The sequence below is a fragment of the Crinia signifera genome, chromosome 3 (assembly GCF_055691185.1).
Source record: "Crinia signifera chromosome 3, ASM5569118v1, whole genome shotgun sequence".
Classification (NCBI taxonomy): Eukaryota; Metazoa; Chordata; class Amphibia; order Anura; family Myobatrachidae; genus Crinia; species Crinia signifera.
The window spans coordinates 219,937,276-219,950,826 of record NC_139219.1 but is presented as its reverse complement, the minus strand read 5'-3'; the positions used below and the strand labels follow the sequence as shown (position 1 = coordinate 219,950,826).

The 13,551-nt window shown below is 44.5% G+C and overlaps 1 protein-coding gene across 1 annotated transcript in view; it reads left to right on the top strand.

The window, feature by feature from the left end:
• Nucleotides 1-10,853: 10,853 nt before the first annotated feature.
• Nucleotides 10,854-13,551, top strand: part of ECEL1 (endothelin converting enzyme like 1) — a 134,115-nt gene continuing 131,417 nt past the window's right edge. The window contains exon 1 of the mRNA XM_083177476.1: nucleotides 10,854-11,006. The gene's annotated coding sequence lies outside the window, so the exon portion shown is untranslated. The remainder of the gene's footprint in view (nucleotides 11,007-13,551) is intronic.

The window sequence follows — 13,551 nt, the reverse complement described above, 5'->3', positions numbered from 1 at the left end:
GGGGAATGGGAGCCAGTGCAGATTTTGTTGAAGGGGTGTGGCAGAAGTAGAGCGTCGGGAGAGGAAGATAAGCCTGGCTGCAGAGTTGAGGACAGATTGGAGCCAGTTGGGATCGAGCGAGACCAGTGAGGAGAACATTGCAGTAGTCGAGCCGTGAGATGACCAGTGAGTGGATTAGTTGCACTCTGTGAGAGAAAAGGCCTGATGCGAGCAATGTTGCGTAACTGGAACCGACAAGAATGGGCCAGGGCTTGGATGTGGGATGCAAAGGAGAGAGAGGAGTCATCCAGTCAGCGGAGTTAAGGAAAGGGGGAGATGTCGGTGTTGTTAACAGTGATAGAGATATTAGTAGGGGGTGTGGCTCTGGGTGAGGGACACCGACAGGAAGGATGGAAGGTGGTGAGGTGTTGCCAGTGGCAGAGGCTGAGGACGAGCGGTTGGTGAGGTAAGAGGAAAACCAGGAAAACCAGTCAGTGATTCAATTATGTTCCAAGAGACTGTCCTGGACCTATCTCCTAACTGATCAATTACCTGTGTGCTGAAATGTAAGCATACATTACATTTAGATTCCAGGGTGGACTGATTCTGCGTGTTGATTAAAATGAGTATGATTATGTGGACTGATTATGTGACCTGGCTTGTAGTATGATTCTTAGACATTTGTTTATCTGGTACCAAATCTGGATTGTTTGCAGGACTGTACATGCTTCCATTAATTCTGACAGATACATATTGCCATACCAAGAGGAAGTTCTCATATACTGTATGTTCTAAAGCAGGGGTGTCAAACACAAGGTCGGCGGGCCAAATCTGGCCTGCCAGACCTCTTCATGTGGCCTGCGCAGCCGCCGCCAGCCTTCACCTTTTATTCTTGATTTTTTTTTTAAACAAGAAAGCTGCCTCTTCAGCGCATGCGCGGCAGCCTACAAGCCAGAGAACGTCTGCCCTCTAGCGCAGTGCCGCCGGTCGTCAACCCCTCCTCCGCTCCCACCTGCTGTATAGGAGCCAGAGAGAGGAAAGAGCAGGTCCGTCGTGGTGAATGGTGCTGCTGCTGCTGTGCGCTCCAGGTCACTTACTGCTGAGTGTGCACTGCACAATGACCGGGAGCACGCTGCCCCCCACTCCTGGATAGATAGTGCGAGGAGCGCTACTCACAGGAGGGAGGGGGAAATGCGCCTGTGTGAGAGCGCAGCTGTGTCCTTGGTGGTGGAGCAGCTCAGACTGGAGTGGACGCATGAGAGCGGGTAAGTGTCAAACTCTCTGCCTATGTGTGTGTGTGTGTGCACTGGCACATTGCAGCCTATCATTAATTGTCCCATGATAATAAGCAGGACATATGCCCTAAGACTGAGTGCTGCCCCCTGTGCAGGCAGCGTGTGCCCTAATGCACTGCAGTTCACAGCATTAGCAGGAGGGAAATGCTACTGCTGAGTATACAATAATTGAATGCAGTGACAATAATTTATGATAATAAAGAGTGGACACATAGTCCTACAGATACAACCGGCCCTTTGAGGGTGACCAAACTGCTGATGCGGCCCCCGATGAATTTGAGTTTGACACCCCTGTTCTAAAGAGATGAGCAGTACAGTATACTGGGCCTTATTTTGGTTCATTCTTTCTGACAAAATCCTTCTTAGATGGGCAAAACCATGTGCACTGCAGGTGGGGCAGGTGTTACTTGTGCAGAGAGAATTAGATTTGGGTGGGGTTTTACTTCAAAGTGAGATCTATATTGCAGTGTAAAAATAAAGCAGTCAGTATTTTCCCTGCACAGAAACAAAATTACTCACCCAAATCTAATTCTCTCTGCACATGTTACATCTGCCCCCCTGCAGTGCACATGGTTTTGTCCATCTAAGAAGGATTTTGTCAGAAAGAATGAACCAAAATAAGGCCCACTGTTATAACACATACAGTACATGCTGTAAAACTCAAGCTTGGCTTCATCTGAGACCAGGCCATGCCAGTTTATTAGATCTATACTTTGAGCCACAACATTTTTTATCTGTTCCAGCTCCAGATTACAGATAGATGCAGTTTAATTCCACAATGTTGATAGCTAGATCTGGCCTTCCTATTTTGTTTGCTGATTATAAACATGCCCCTAAGAGCATTCAATGGGGTGTACAGAGGAATGTAAAATGGAAATGAACCCACACATATGTCCCTAACCAAGTTTATAGGTTTATTGGTAATAGATATCAGCCCAGGTTGTTTATCACTCTCCACGTTATCACTTTGTGAAGCTTGATTCATCTGGCCCTTAGGGAGGCTGGGGTCTGTTAAAGGGGCGAGGTCTATTGAAGGGGCGGGATCCCTTCTCATAGGACTTGATTCTGAGTTGGACACAGTTGCAGCAGTCCTTGCAAACGACTGCAAATTTTTGCTACTTAAACTACAATGCCACGTCACCTGCCTGCCACCAAATACCCCCTAACACACAAACACTACCCTCTATCTGTCTGTCACCCTGTATCTTCTCCTGGCCACAGGCATCCCCATAGCAAAGGTCCACTGGGAATATTCCCTGTTGCTTCTATTGCCACACAGTGAAAATAGCAGTACACAGGGGTGGTCTCTGGTGCTAGCCATAAACATCCTAGCATCTGATGTGTGTGACCCCTAGCATATATATACATTCACATTTCGTAAACTTACAAACTAAACCTGAAATAAAGACTCGGAGACTTTGGTTTGGCAGAAATTGTTAGCTGATTTATTTAAGCACTTTTAAGCTAGATTAATTTATTAATAATTAATTAATAAATGGTGGCCCAGAAAAAATGACTAATTAACTAAGCTCCACCCCACAATCTGCATACTTAAACACACCTACCCTAACAAGCGGTATCCACTCGCCCTACTGCATTGACTACCCCACCTTCCGGGTGGGGTCGCTGTCCCCGAGCAGGTGATCCAGCAAAGGCCTAAGCCAATGAGAGGCGAGCGCATCAAAACCAAACATATATGCTGCATCATGACTTAAAGCAGAACTAATTCCAATAACCTGCTATTCTTTCCCACCAAAGTGGGAACCCTGAACCCAGGATCCCCGCCCCGCCACCAACCTGAAGTAACTCAGCTATTACCAGAAACAGATCCTCCAAAAAGATGAACAAGCCTTCTCTAACCAAGTTAACTTCATTAGGCCAGAAGAGAAGATGGCACCTAAACCTAATCCTAGCATGGGGAACCACAGCAACTACGGCAGCCAGAACCCACCGTGCCACCACCTAATTAAGCTTTTTCAGAGCCTCATTAATCACCTTACAATTTCTAGCTCCTCTCCAACAGAGACGGGGAACAATAAATGACCAGACCAAGGTGCATGAAGGCCACGCAGCATTAATGGCAGCAAGATCACTCAAGATCAAGGCCCTCAGCTCAAGTTGGGACATTTTCCCAAGATCGTTGCCACCCAGATGAAGCACCAAGGGCAACCCGTACCAGCGGACGTTCACCATAAGAATGCCTTAAGCCGGCTGCCCAGTATACAAAGGAATGCCCAACTATCCACACCCTGAGCCTATCGCTCCCCACACCTATAAAGGAGAAAAATTGTAGACGATATTAGTATGGAATTATTAAAGAGCACATAAGCATAATAGGAGGATCTGCCAAAAAGAAAAAAGAAATTTGTAGGTTGCAGCACATTAAATTGGTGCTTAAAGACATGCTCCAATACCAAATGGAACCATACCAGGAACACAAGGGAAGGAGACGAACAGGGGGAGGGCAAGGTAATGGAAGGTGTAAGGAAAACGGTGTATACTCGGCCAGAGAAAAAACGACTGGACCTGCTGAGGAACTCTTAATTGGACTATAGCCGAATCAGAAATTCAGTCCATCAGTATAGGCAAAAAGCGAGAAAACTCTGGACGCTGGCCCAACAGCAGAGCGTAGCTAATCCCATAGTAGGATGGACAATAGGAGGGGGGTTAACAAAGGACATCAATCAAACACAAGCATACATGTGCACAGGGATGCTCAGGGCAGCAGGTGAGGCCTAATGTACTTCCTATAACTTGCAGAGCGCCAACATCCCAGGGACTTAGGGGGAAATTTACTAATATGAATTTGTAAAAAATAGGTGTATTCGTAGGCAGAAATACACCTATTTTTTACACATTTGTATTTTCGGGATTTACTATCCCAAAAATACAGCAATTCGTATTCCTAAAGTTGGGACATTTGTATTTACAAATACGAATGTCTACACCATCGATAGAATACGACAGGAATCACAATTCAAAAGAATGGTGGTTCCTGATTTACTAAGCAGCCGTATTGATAATACGGCTGCTAATTGGTGTAAAACAGCCACGAAAATACGACAGGAAAATACACCTTGATTGTCCTGTCATATTTGGCTTTAGCCTGCACGGATCAGTTAGATCCGTGCAGGCTTTAGTGTAAAAAAAAAAGGAAAAATAAATAATAATAAAAAAAACAGCGTGGGGTCCCCCCCACAGCTGTAACCAGCACCAGGCTGAAAGAGCCGGAGCCGGTAATTAAAAATCAGGGAACCCTAAAAATAGGGGTTCCCCGATTTTTAAGAACCAGCCCCAGGCCAAACCAGCCAGCAGGGTAATGCCACAGCCGGGGGGAGACTTTTTATACAAGTCCCCCCGGCCAAAGCATTAACCCTACCGACCAGTCAGCCTGGCCAGGGACCCTGGGGGAGTGGGGACCCCCCCAATAAAGGGGTCCCCCCCCCCTCCAGGACTTACCTGACCAGGCTGAAGCCTGGTCAGGTAAGTCCTGGAATAGTTTATTCATCTATTTTTTACACTTAATCAGCTCGATGCCCACCGCCCAGGGGCATCGAGGACAGCACCAGGCTTCAGCCTGGTCAGGTAATTCCCCCCCAATAAAGGGGTCCCCCCTCCCCCAGGGCCCCTGGCCAGGCTGACTGGTCGGTAGGGTTAATGCTTTGGCCGGGGGGACTTGTATAAAAAGTCTCCCCCCGGCTGTGGCATTACCCTGCTGGCTGGTTTGGCCTGGGGCTGGTTCATAAAATACGGGGGACCCCTAGTCATTTTGTCCCCCATATTTTGGGAACCAGCCCCGGACCTTGAGCCACCTGCCAACTAGCAGCCACAGCAGATGTGGCAGCCCCAATGCGGAACAAATGGGTACCGTACTCATGAGGGGAAAGGCCTAAAGCCGTGAAACAATGCCGTATCATCCAGGCAAACTGGTATCTGGTCAATGGGGAGCCACTGTAGTGCAAGAGCCAAGAGCTATCAAAGGATGGTCTGACCAGTGCATAACAGTGAGCCAGGGCTACTGGGCACACTTCCGCAGTCACCGCAGGACCCAAAGCTACCCATTTGCCCCTGGCCGCCTGATCCGTCTTTGGCCGCCGGATCATAAACCATAGCACCCCGGGGCCCAGGCGAATATCCCAGTTCAGCAAAATCGCTGCGCGGCTAGAAGGCTCAACTAACTCAGACACCCTAAAGGCCCCATGGAAGGCCATGGAAAAGGCCAGGCGGAACAAGAGCATCTTGAAGGCAGAGTCTGCATAAAGTTCCACCTGACCCAGCAGCGAAGGAGGAAGGGAGGCATCTATGGGACGACGGCAGTCGAGAGATGGGCACTGCACACACCCAACCCTTCATAGCCCTAGCAATGAGGAATCCCTTTGTGAAATCCGGGAAACCCTTGATCCTAGCAAGAAAGGAAATACCTGCTAGATAACGCACCGCCACTGCCCTGGATTTCCCGGCATTAAACAGCCCCCACAAAAAAGACAGCATACACTTCTGCCCCCACCCACCTGACTGCGCAGACCAGCCAGCGAAAGACTCCCATTCTGTCCAAGCCTGCCGATATAACGGTAATAGTAACAATGTACAAATCTGCATGCAGAGGTCCCTGGTGAAGACCACTGAGACATTAGACTCTGTTACAGCTGGTTCCCTCTTAATATTTTAACTCATCCCCTTATAAAACATAATATTTTGATTCATGCACCACTGTCATCAAATTAGTTTATTTACTAAAACATTTAAATGCACATCCATGATGTAAATGAAGTGCAGGACAATTGTACATGTGGCAAATGCTACATATTACAAGTTGCTACTACTGTATGTGATAAGTGCCCGAGGGGTAGATGCAGGAAGCAGTGATAAGGGAGGAGAAGTGATAAATTGCCTAGTACTTTATCACTGGCCAATCAGCTCCTGTCCCCTTTTTAAACCCAGCCTGTAACTTAACAGTCAGGGGCTGATTGGCCCGTGATAAAGTGCCAGGCACTTTATCACTTCTCCTTCATTATCACTGCTTCATAGTACATCTATCCCCGAGTTCTATGTAACGGTGCTCTAAAAGAAAGTACTATTTTTTACAACCATGGAATTCTCACCTAAGAAGACTCCTGACATACTGACGATGAACATAGACCACTGTCTTGATGAAAATGCAAAATGTAATATATAAATCATCAGAGTTAATTGTCAGCATATTTCAGTACATTACCTGCCCAATAGCAATGACAATATGTGCAAAAGATTCTCAAGAGCAAAATCACAAGGCTTACTTTATGAATATTAAAGGGCTAAAAATATGCAATGGTTTTTATTACTGTAGGAATTCTGGCTTTATGATTGGCCTATTATAACTTTAAACAATGCAACCCATCCATATAATGTTAACAGTTCTGCATGATTGAGAGAATAAAAGACATTTCAGCGTCAGGTGCCCCTTCAATTACCCTCCAATCTTCACTCATTTAGTTCCAATGCCCTCATCTGTGCCCTGTGCTTGCTTCCCAGCAGACGTATTAATACTCTCCAGATTTATAAAGGAGGTGGAGTGAAAGCTTATAGTAATTGATGAGTGATAAATCTAGACTGTGTTCACCCACTGGTGACAGGAGCATACAGTGATATTTATGTTTATATTCCTCTGCAATGCAGTTTAACATGGCCATGGATTATAGAGCAGTTTACATTCATGTGTGTATTGGGAATATACAGAACTACACTTGATGCTTCGTGTGAAAGATCTACACTGTGTAAATACGGCTGGGGGGAAGCGAGCTGCTTATGTAACCTGAACACAGGCTCATCAGAGACAACAGACCTGTCCTGGGATGGACACAGAGCAGACATAACTTCAGGGCAGCGAACCAGTCTGACAAAGACACTGCTAGAATAGTTGGATGAAGGGTATTAAGCATTAACTGTAATAACTTAAAGTTGATATTTAAATGTATTAAATACATAATACATCAAGTTCCTATGTCATATATTGCATTCTCTCTCAGGCCAGGTGTTGTGTTATGTGTACACAGGGCCGGTGCGAGGCGCCGTAGCGCCCCTGGTGGGGGGTGCCCCGCTACTCACCCTCTAATCGGAGGGGGGTATGCAGGGATGCGGCACCGGCCACCACCACAAGGGGAGTCGCTCCACCGTAGGGGGACAGAGTGGGATCCACCACTCACCCACTCTATGGCGGGGGGGGGGGGGGGGGGGGTTGTGGCAGAGTCGATCAAGATAAAGTGTACCTGAGCTGGCAAAACTAAAGCAAGACCTGAGCAGGATCAATGAGCAGGAACAATGTGCAATGTGACCACACACATGGGCTGACCATATTACTACACAAAATGCAATATTGGTTATTTTTTAACCATGTTTAAAAACGTATCAGATATGGGGCCTTATTCTGGTTCATTCCTTCTGACAAATTCCTTCTTAGATGGACAAAACCATGTGCACTGCAGGGGGCAGATGTAACATGTGCAGAGAGAATGAGATTTGGGTGAGTCTCTGTGCAGGGAAAATACTGACTGCTTTATTTTTATCTCACTTTGAAGTAAAACTCCACCCAAATCTAACTCTCTCTGCACAAGTAACATCTACCCCACCTGCAGTGCACATGGTTTTGTCCATCTAAGATGGAATTTGCCAGAAGGCTATGCGCCCCTGTCCATATTGGTGCTGCTATCTAAATGATAGCAGGCCGAATGTATGAAAGGTCAGCATCGCTGACCGTTCCGCATGATGCCTCTTTTGGCTTCGCCGGCAGCAGGCTGGCGAAGCCATATCTAAACAGCAGGGACAGCGCTGTCCCTGCTGTTAGCTCTGGGCTGCACTGGGGATCTCGCGTGAGCAGCGAGATCCCGCGCATGTCCAGTCAAGCCGGCCGGGGGATCAGTGTAAACTGATGCGCTGTCTCCGGGAGGGGACATCGCCGGAGGGGGGAGTTAGCGCTCTTGTTGGTCTCCCCTCCTGCTTCGCCTCGCTAATGAGGTGAAGCAGGAAGTATTATAGCGACGCGATAAGCGCCGCTATAATACATCTGCCCCAATGATCCCTATGTCTACATGCATGTCATTTATATGGAAACACGTGAAAAACACAATGGGGCAGATGTATCATAGCAGCGCTTATCGCGCCGCTATGATACTTCCTGCTTCGCCTCAATAGCGAGGCGAAGCAGGAAGGGACATCGACAAGATGTATTAACATCTTGTCTGCCGAAGCGGGGGAGCGTTAACTCCCCCCTCCGGGGATGTCCCTTTCTGGAGATAGCGCATCAGTTAATACTGATGCGCTATCTCCTGTCCCCCGGCCGCACTGGGCATGCGCGGGATCTCGCTGTTCACGCGAGATCCCCAGCGCAGCCCAGACCTAACAGCAGGGACAGCGCTGTCCCTGCTGTTTAGATAGGGCTTCGCCAGCCTGATGCTGGCGAAGCCAAACCCGGCTTCGTGCGGAAGCGATGCTGACCGTTCATACATTCGGCCTGCTATCATTTTGATAGCAGCGCCGATATGGACAGGGGCGGATAGCGCCCCTGTCCATTACCGCATCCCGGCCGCTTCATACATGGGGGAGAAGCGGTATCAGTGCACATAACGTGCGCTAATACCCCTTCTCCCCCATAACGACAGTTCATACATCTGCCCCAATATATGAACAATTCCTGACACGTACCAGTGACTTTTCTTTATAGAGTAGCTCGTACTAACTTCTTTGGGGCTCATCTACATTCGGATAGAAGTCATTATAAAAGATTCCTCTCAGATGTAGCAGTACACAGCCACGCTTCTAGGTGCCACGTTCACAATCTCTTTTCACAATCTCTCCATATATGGAACTAGACACGCCCTTTGGGAGGTGCTGTGCAAAATTCTATTACCAACTATAATCTCCCTGAAACCAGGTTTCAAAAGTAGGCAAGTATGATGTAGACAGCACATTACTTTGTATTGTACCTATATATAACAACATGGAACGCCTACTATGCATAAATTAATCTGGAAAGAAAACCGCTATTTAATCATTTCAGTAGTTGTAAGCGGCCTTACACAAGCCAGCCAACTGCCTGGAGGGGGAAAACAACTGTAGATCACTCACATCCTATTATCAATAAATGTCCACAAATTATAACTTCAAGAAGTTGTAAGTGATATGTATTACCAGAATCAACATGTAACAATATCTTGATTTGACGAGACATTTAAATGAAAATAGAATAATTTATGTTTGAGGCCACCTGTTCCAGACCAGACTATCACCTCACGGTCCACTTACATAATTCCTCCTGTGGATAATGGAAAAGTTAAGAGGTTATTCTGCCTTCATATTTCGGTGCCATGATAAAAATTATGTGTAGAAAACTATTATGTCTCTATTTGTGTTCTGTCTGTTAATCTTGAAATAAAGCTTTGTTCACTGTTTCCTTCCACTCACAGTCATCATGGGAGTGAATAACCTTTCAGCGTGTTCGGAATATAAGACCTATAAGTCTCCTGAGTGGAGTAAACCCAGGTGGCCATATTCCAAGGTCACCCATCTCTGCTCACAGCAGCAGCCAAACTAAGAGACATGATCTGGGCATTAGGGAAACAGAGAGAACCAAGCAACATCCAGGCAGGAGGTATCATAATATAATTATACAGGACATTCATGTAAAACATGAGTCTTATCAACCTAAATGATTGTGGACAAAACAGCAAACAGGCATTAGAAGTGTTCTCCTTGAATACACACAATGGAAGATTAGTGTACTACTGCTGCTGATTATTATTGTCACTGGCCATACTGTATATTATAGGCTGTCATCCCCTGGGAGGTTTACACTTTAGTACTTGTACAGAACATACAATTGATTCCCAGCATTAAACAGCTGCAGTATTTATAAAACCACAGACTACTGAAAACCACTTCTTATATACAGTATAACACAGCATTAAGTCTCTTTAGTATGCGTTAGACACCCAAATGCATGGCATATGCTGAAATATTTACTATAAGTCATAACAATGCAAATCCATTCATATGTGTACGCTATATATAGTTTTATTTATTGTGTATTTATCTTTGGTATTTGGAAGACATCTTCCTGAACTTATCATTTAGGAAACTTACTAGTTGATATACAGTACTATGTTTATTTGTTTTATTATAAAGCAAAACCATGGTAACAACATAAACGTGCCACTCACTTCAAAAGGACAAAAAGATGAACTATCTGCAAAAATGTAGAGACTCTGTGGTGCTGACAGACCATTAATAGAGTACCATTAACCAATTCAGCCCAAGTGAGATCAGATGCTACCAGAATGCATTAACAACCCCCTCTCCATTTGAAATGATGCTTTTCCTTAAACATAAGTCATTTCCCAGGGCTGGGATATGATGTAAGGCTGTTTGGAGCCCACAACCAGTGATTAGCATAATGGGAATAATAAGAGTAATATGCTTTAGTGCTTGTACACTGCAGGAACAGAGAGAGTTATAGCAGACATTGTCCCACCCCCATGCCTGTGTCCCCCTCCCCTTCACATATCTACTATGATCCCCAGGCTCCTATATGCTGCAGCACTGCTCTCAGAGGCTGTGTAGTGACAGGTACAGCGGGGTGTTAAGTGCTGCTGCCCATACAGAGTGGAGTCTGCATGGAACACTAGTGCCTTCCACAGACTTAGCCCAGCATCAGCATCAGCTGCTAAGCTAGAACTGATCTCTCCTATCACCTGTGCCAAGGTAAGTGACCACTTTTAATCGTGATTGGGATAATGGATGTTAGTATCAAGTGTCAGTTTATCATTTCAGCAAATGTGGACTTCAGGACAGGCTGTTGTAATATATTTAATGACTCAACTTCTCTGTAGTTTAGCAAGTATTAGAGTGTGTTCTTCCTACAAAATCCCCTTACTCACACAAATGACATAAATATGATAGTGGACAAGAAGCTTTGTAATATCATATAATGCTATATTCCACATAATATAATAAGTAATAAAGAAATAGGCTAATATTGATGATCCATGTAATCTCTCTAATTCCAAGCCTGTCACATTAGAAGGTCTTGTAGTTGGAACAGACCCCCTACCCAAGTGTCACTTGTGCCTGCACTGGTCAGACAACAGATAAGACTTGCTTCTGTTCAGAGACATTACTGTGTTAAACACACTGCAAGTAAAAACAAAAGCATTGGATTAAATACAATATAAACACGCAGCATCACTTAATTACACACATTCCTCAAGTCATAACCCAAAGGTCCACAACCATCGCTGTATATTCTCTGAGCTGCAGAACAGCTATTCCCACTGACTAATGAGGTATACAGAATGATTATATAGGGCATGGAGAGACCATGGTCAGCATTGCTTTAGATGAAACACCACTGGGATTTAAGTCTGCATCTGAAAACTTTTATCAGAAGAAATGCAGAACAGTGACACACACTGTTCACTCAGATTGCTGGCAGTCTGGCACACAACTATACAACACTGTGGTTATAGCTGGCACTTTGTGACCCCATTAGTTTCAGTTATGTCAAATGAATGTAGTGTGTACACTGCTGGATATGGTCGTGCTGTAAGAGGTGTACATTAATGCAAGGATGAAAGTGTCTTAAGCTGATTACACATGATGCGATATGCTACTCCAGTGTTATTGTTAGTGTACTAGCACACAATCTAGTGCAGTTGTTCCTTCACCTGTGGATCTTTTCAAATGTGTCAGTGAGTAATGAGTACACCTGTGCACCTGCTGGGTGACCTGGACAACGTCAACTGTTGGGGAACCACTGATTTAGTATGTTCAAACTGAACAATTTTGCTACCAATATCGTTAACGATTATCGTTTAGTGTGAACGCACCTTCAGGCTAGCCCTACACTGAAAGATTTTTCCAAACCATCTGGACGATTATACTAAACTATTATGATTCAGTCTCTGTACATACAGTAAATGATAATCGCCCATCTCTGAAAAGCACCATAAAGTGATTGTGATCTTTGGTTTTGAGTTGCAAACATGTTCTATAGCTAGAAACCATTGTTCTTCAATTTCTTTCAGTGTACTGTACATTGTGATGATAAATCGTTGAATGTACGGAGGTACTTGCACATTGACATACCGATGGTCAGATTGTTTCAAAAAGTCTATAATGCATGGCCAGTCTTCAGTTGTACTTATTAAGTTTCCATCAATATGGTGTGCTGAAATTTTGTTCTTAGTGCATGTCCCTTGTAATTTTATTGTAGACACCTTGAGACTGAGGTCCCATCACATATCCTGCTACCGGCAGGTGCACTGTGTACTGGCTCTTATCGGGACAAGGAAACAAAGCAAAAGAAAATATGAAGTATAAATCTAAATCCTGCTCTCAGTGTTGCAGGTAGAGTAATAATGAATATAGAATGCACACAAAGATACAATTGTGTGTAAAAGTAGTACGCAGTCATACGTATCACTATAATGAATTTACACCATGTAGGTTGAGTCTTACTTAATAATTTGCTTCCTCTAGTCTTCAAAAGAGAAAATGACATCAGCATGTGCAGTGTGTTTTAGAGGGTGTGTGTGTGTGTGTGCATTTCTACTGTATAAATTGCTACCATTCCTCACAAGGGATAATGGTTTTGCTGTCAGCATGGTAAATGTGTATTTTACTGTTTCTAGCAAAGGAATTAAAGTATTGTAGAATGCTGAATAAAGTTATTACTTGTCTGACTCCAGGCATTATGTTAAAGTACTGACTTCTCATGCTCTGAGATGAAATAAGTGTGTGTGTGTGTGTGTGTGTGTGTTTTAATGAATTCAGCTGACAGTGGTCTGCATATATGATGGTGCGATATATATAGATATATATATATATATATATACATACTGTATATAATAATAATAATAATAATAAATAATTGGTCAATCCTAGATATGGGCTCAGCAATATGGACAGTTATTTAGTGGGAGTTAGGTATGACTTTCTAATTGGCACAGGGAAGCGCTCTTTAAGGGCATAGAGAGTGGTCACACCTTTGTGGTGTGCTTAGCGCTAATAAGGAATCGAAAGAACTATGTTCTCACTAATATGACATCCAAATAGGGGTGATCTGGGAAACACAGCCATCCGGTAGGGATACAAGGTCATTCTCTCAAAGAGGATAACACTTGAAAAAGCTGAAGGGACAGTAAAGGAGAGGGGAAGTTACATTGAAAATATTATACAACGAATGAATAGCAAAATATGAAAGAAGTAATAAAACAACATCAAATGGAAAACAAAAAGAAAAAAAAAA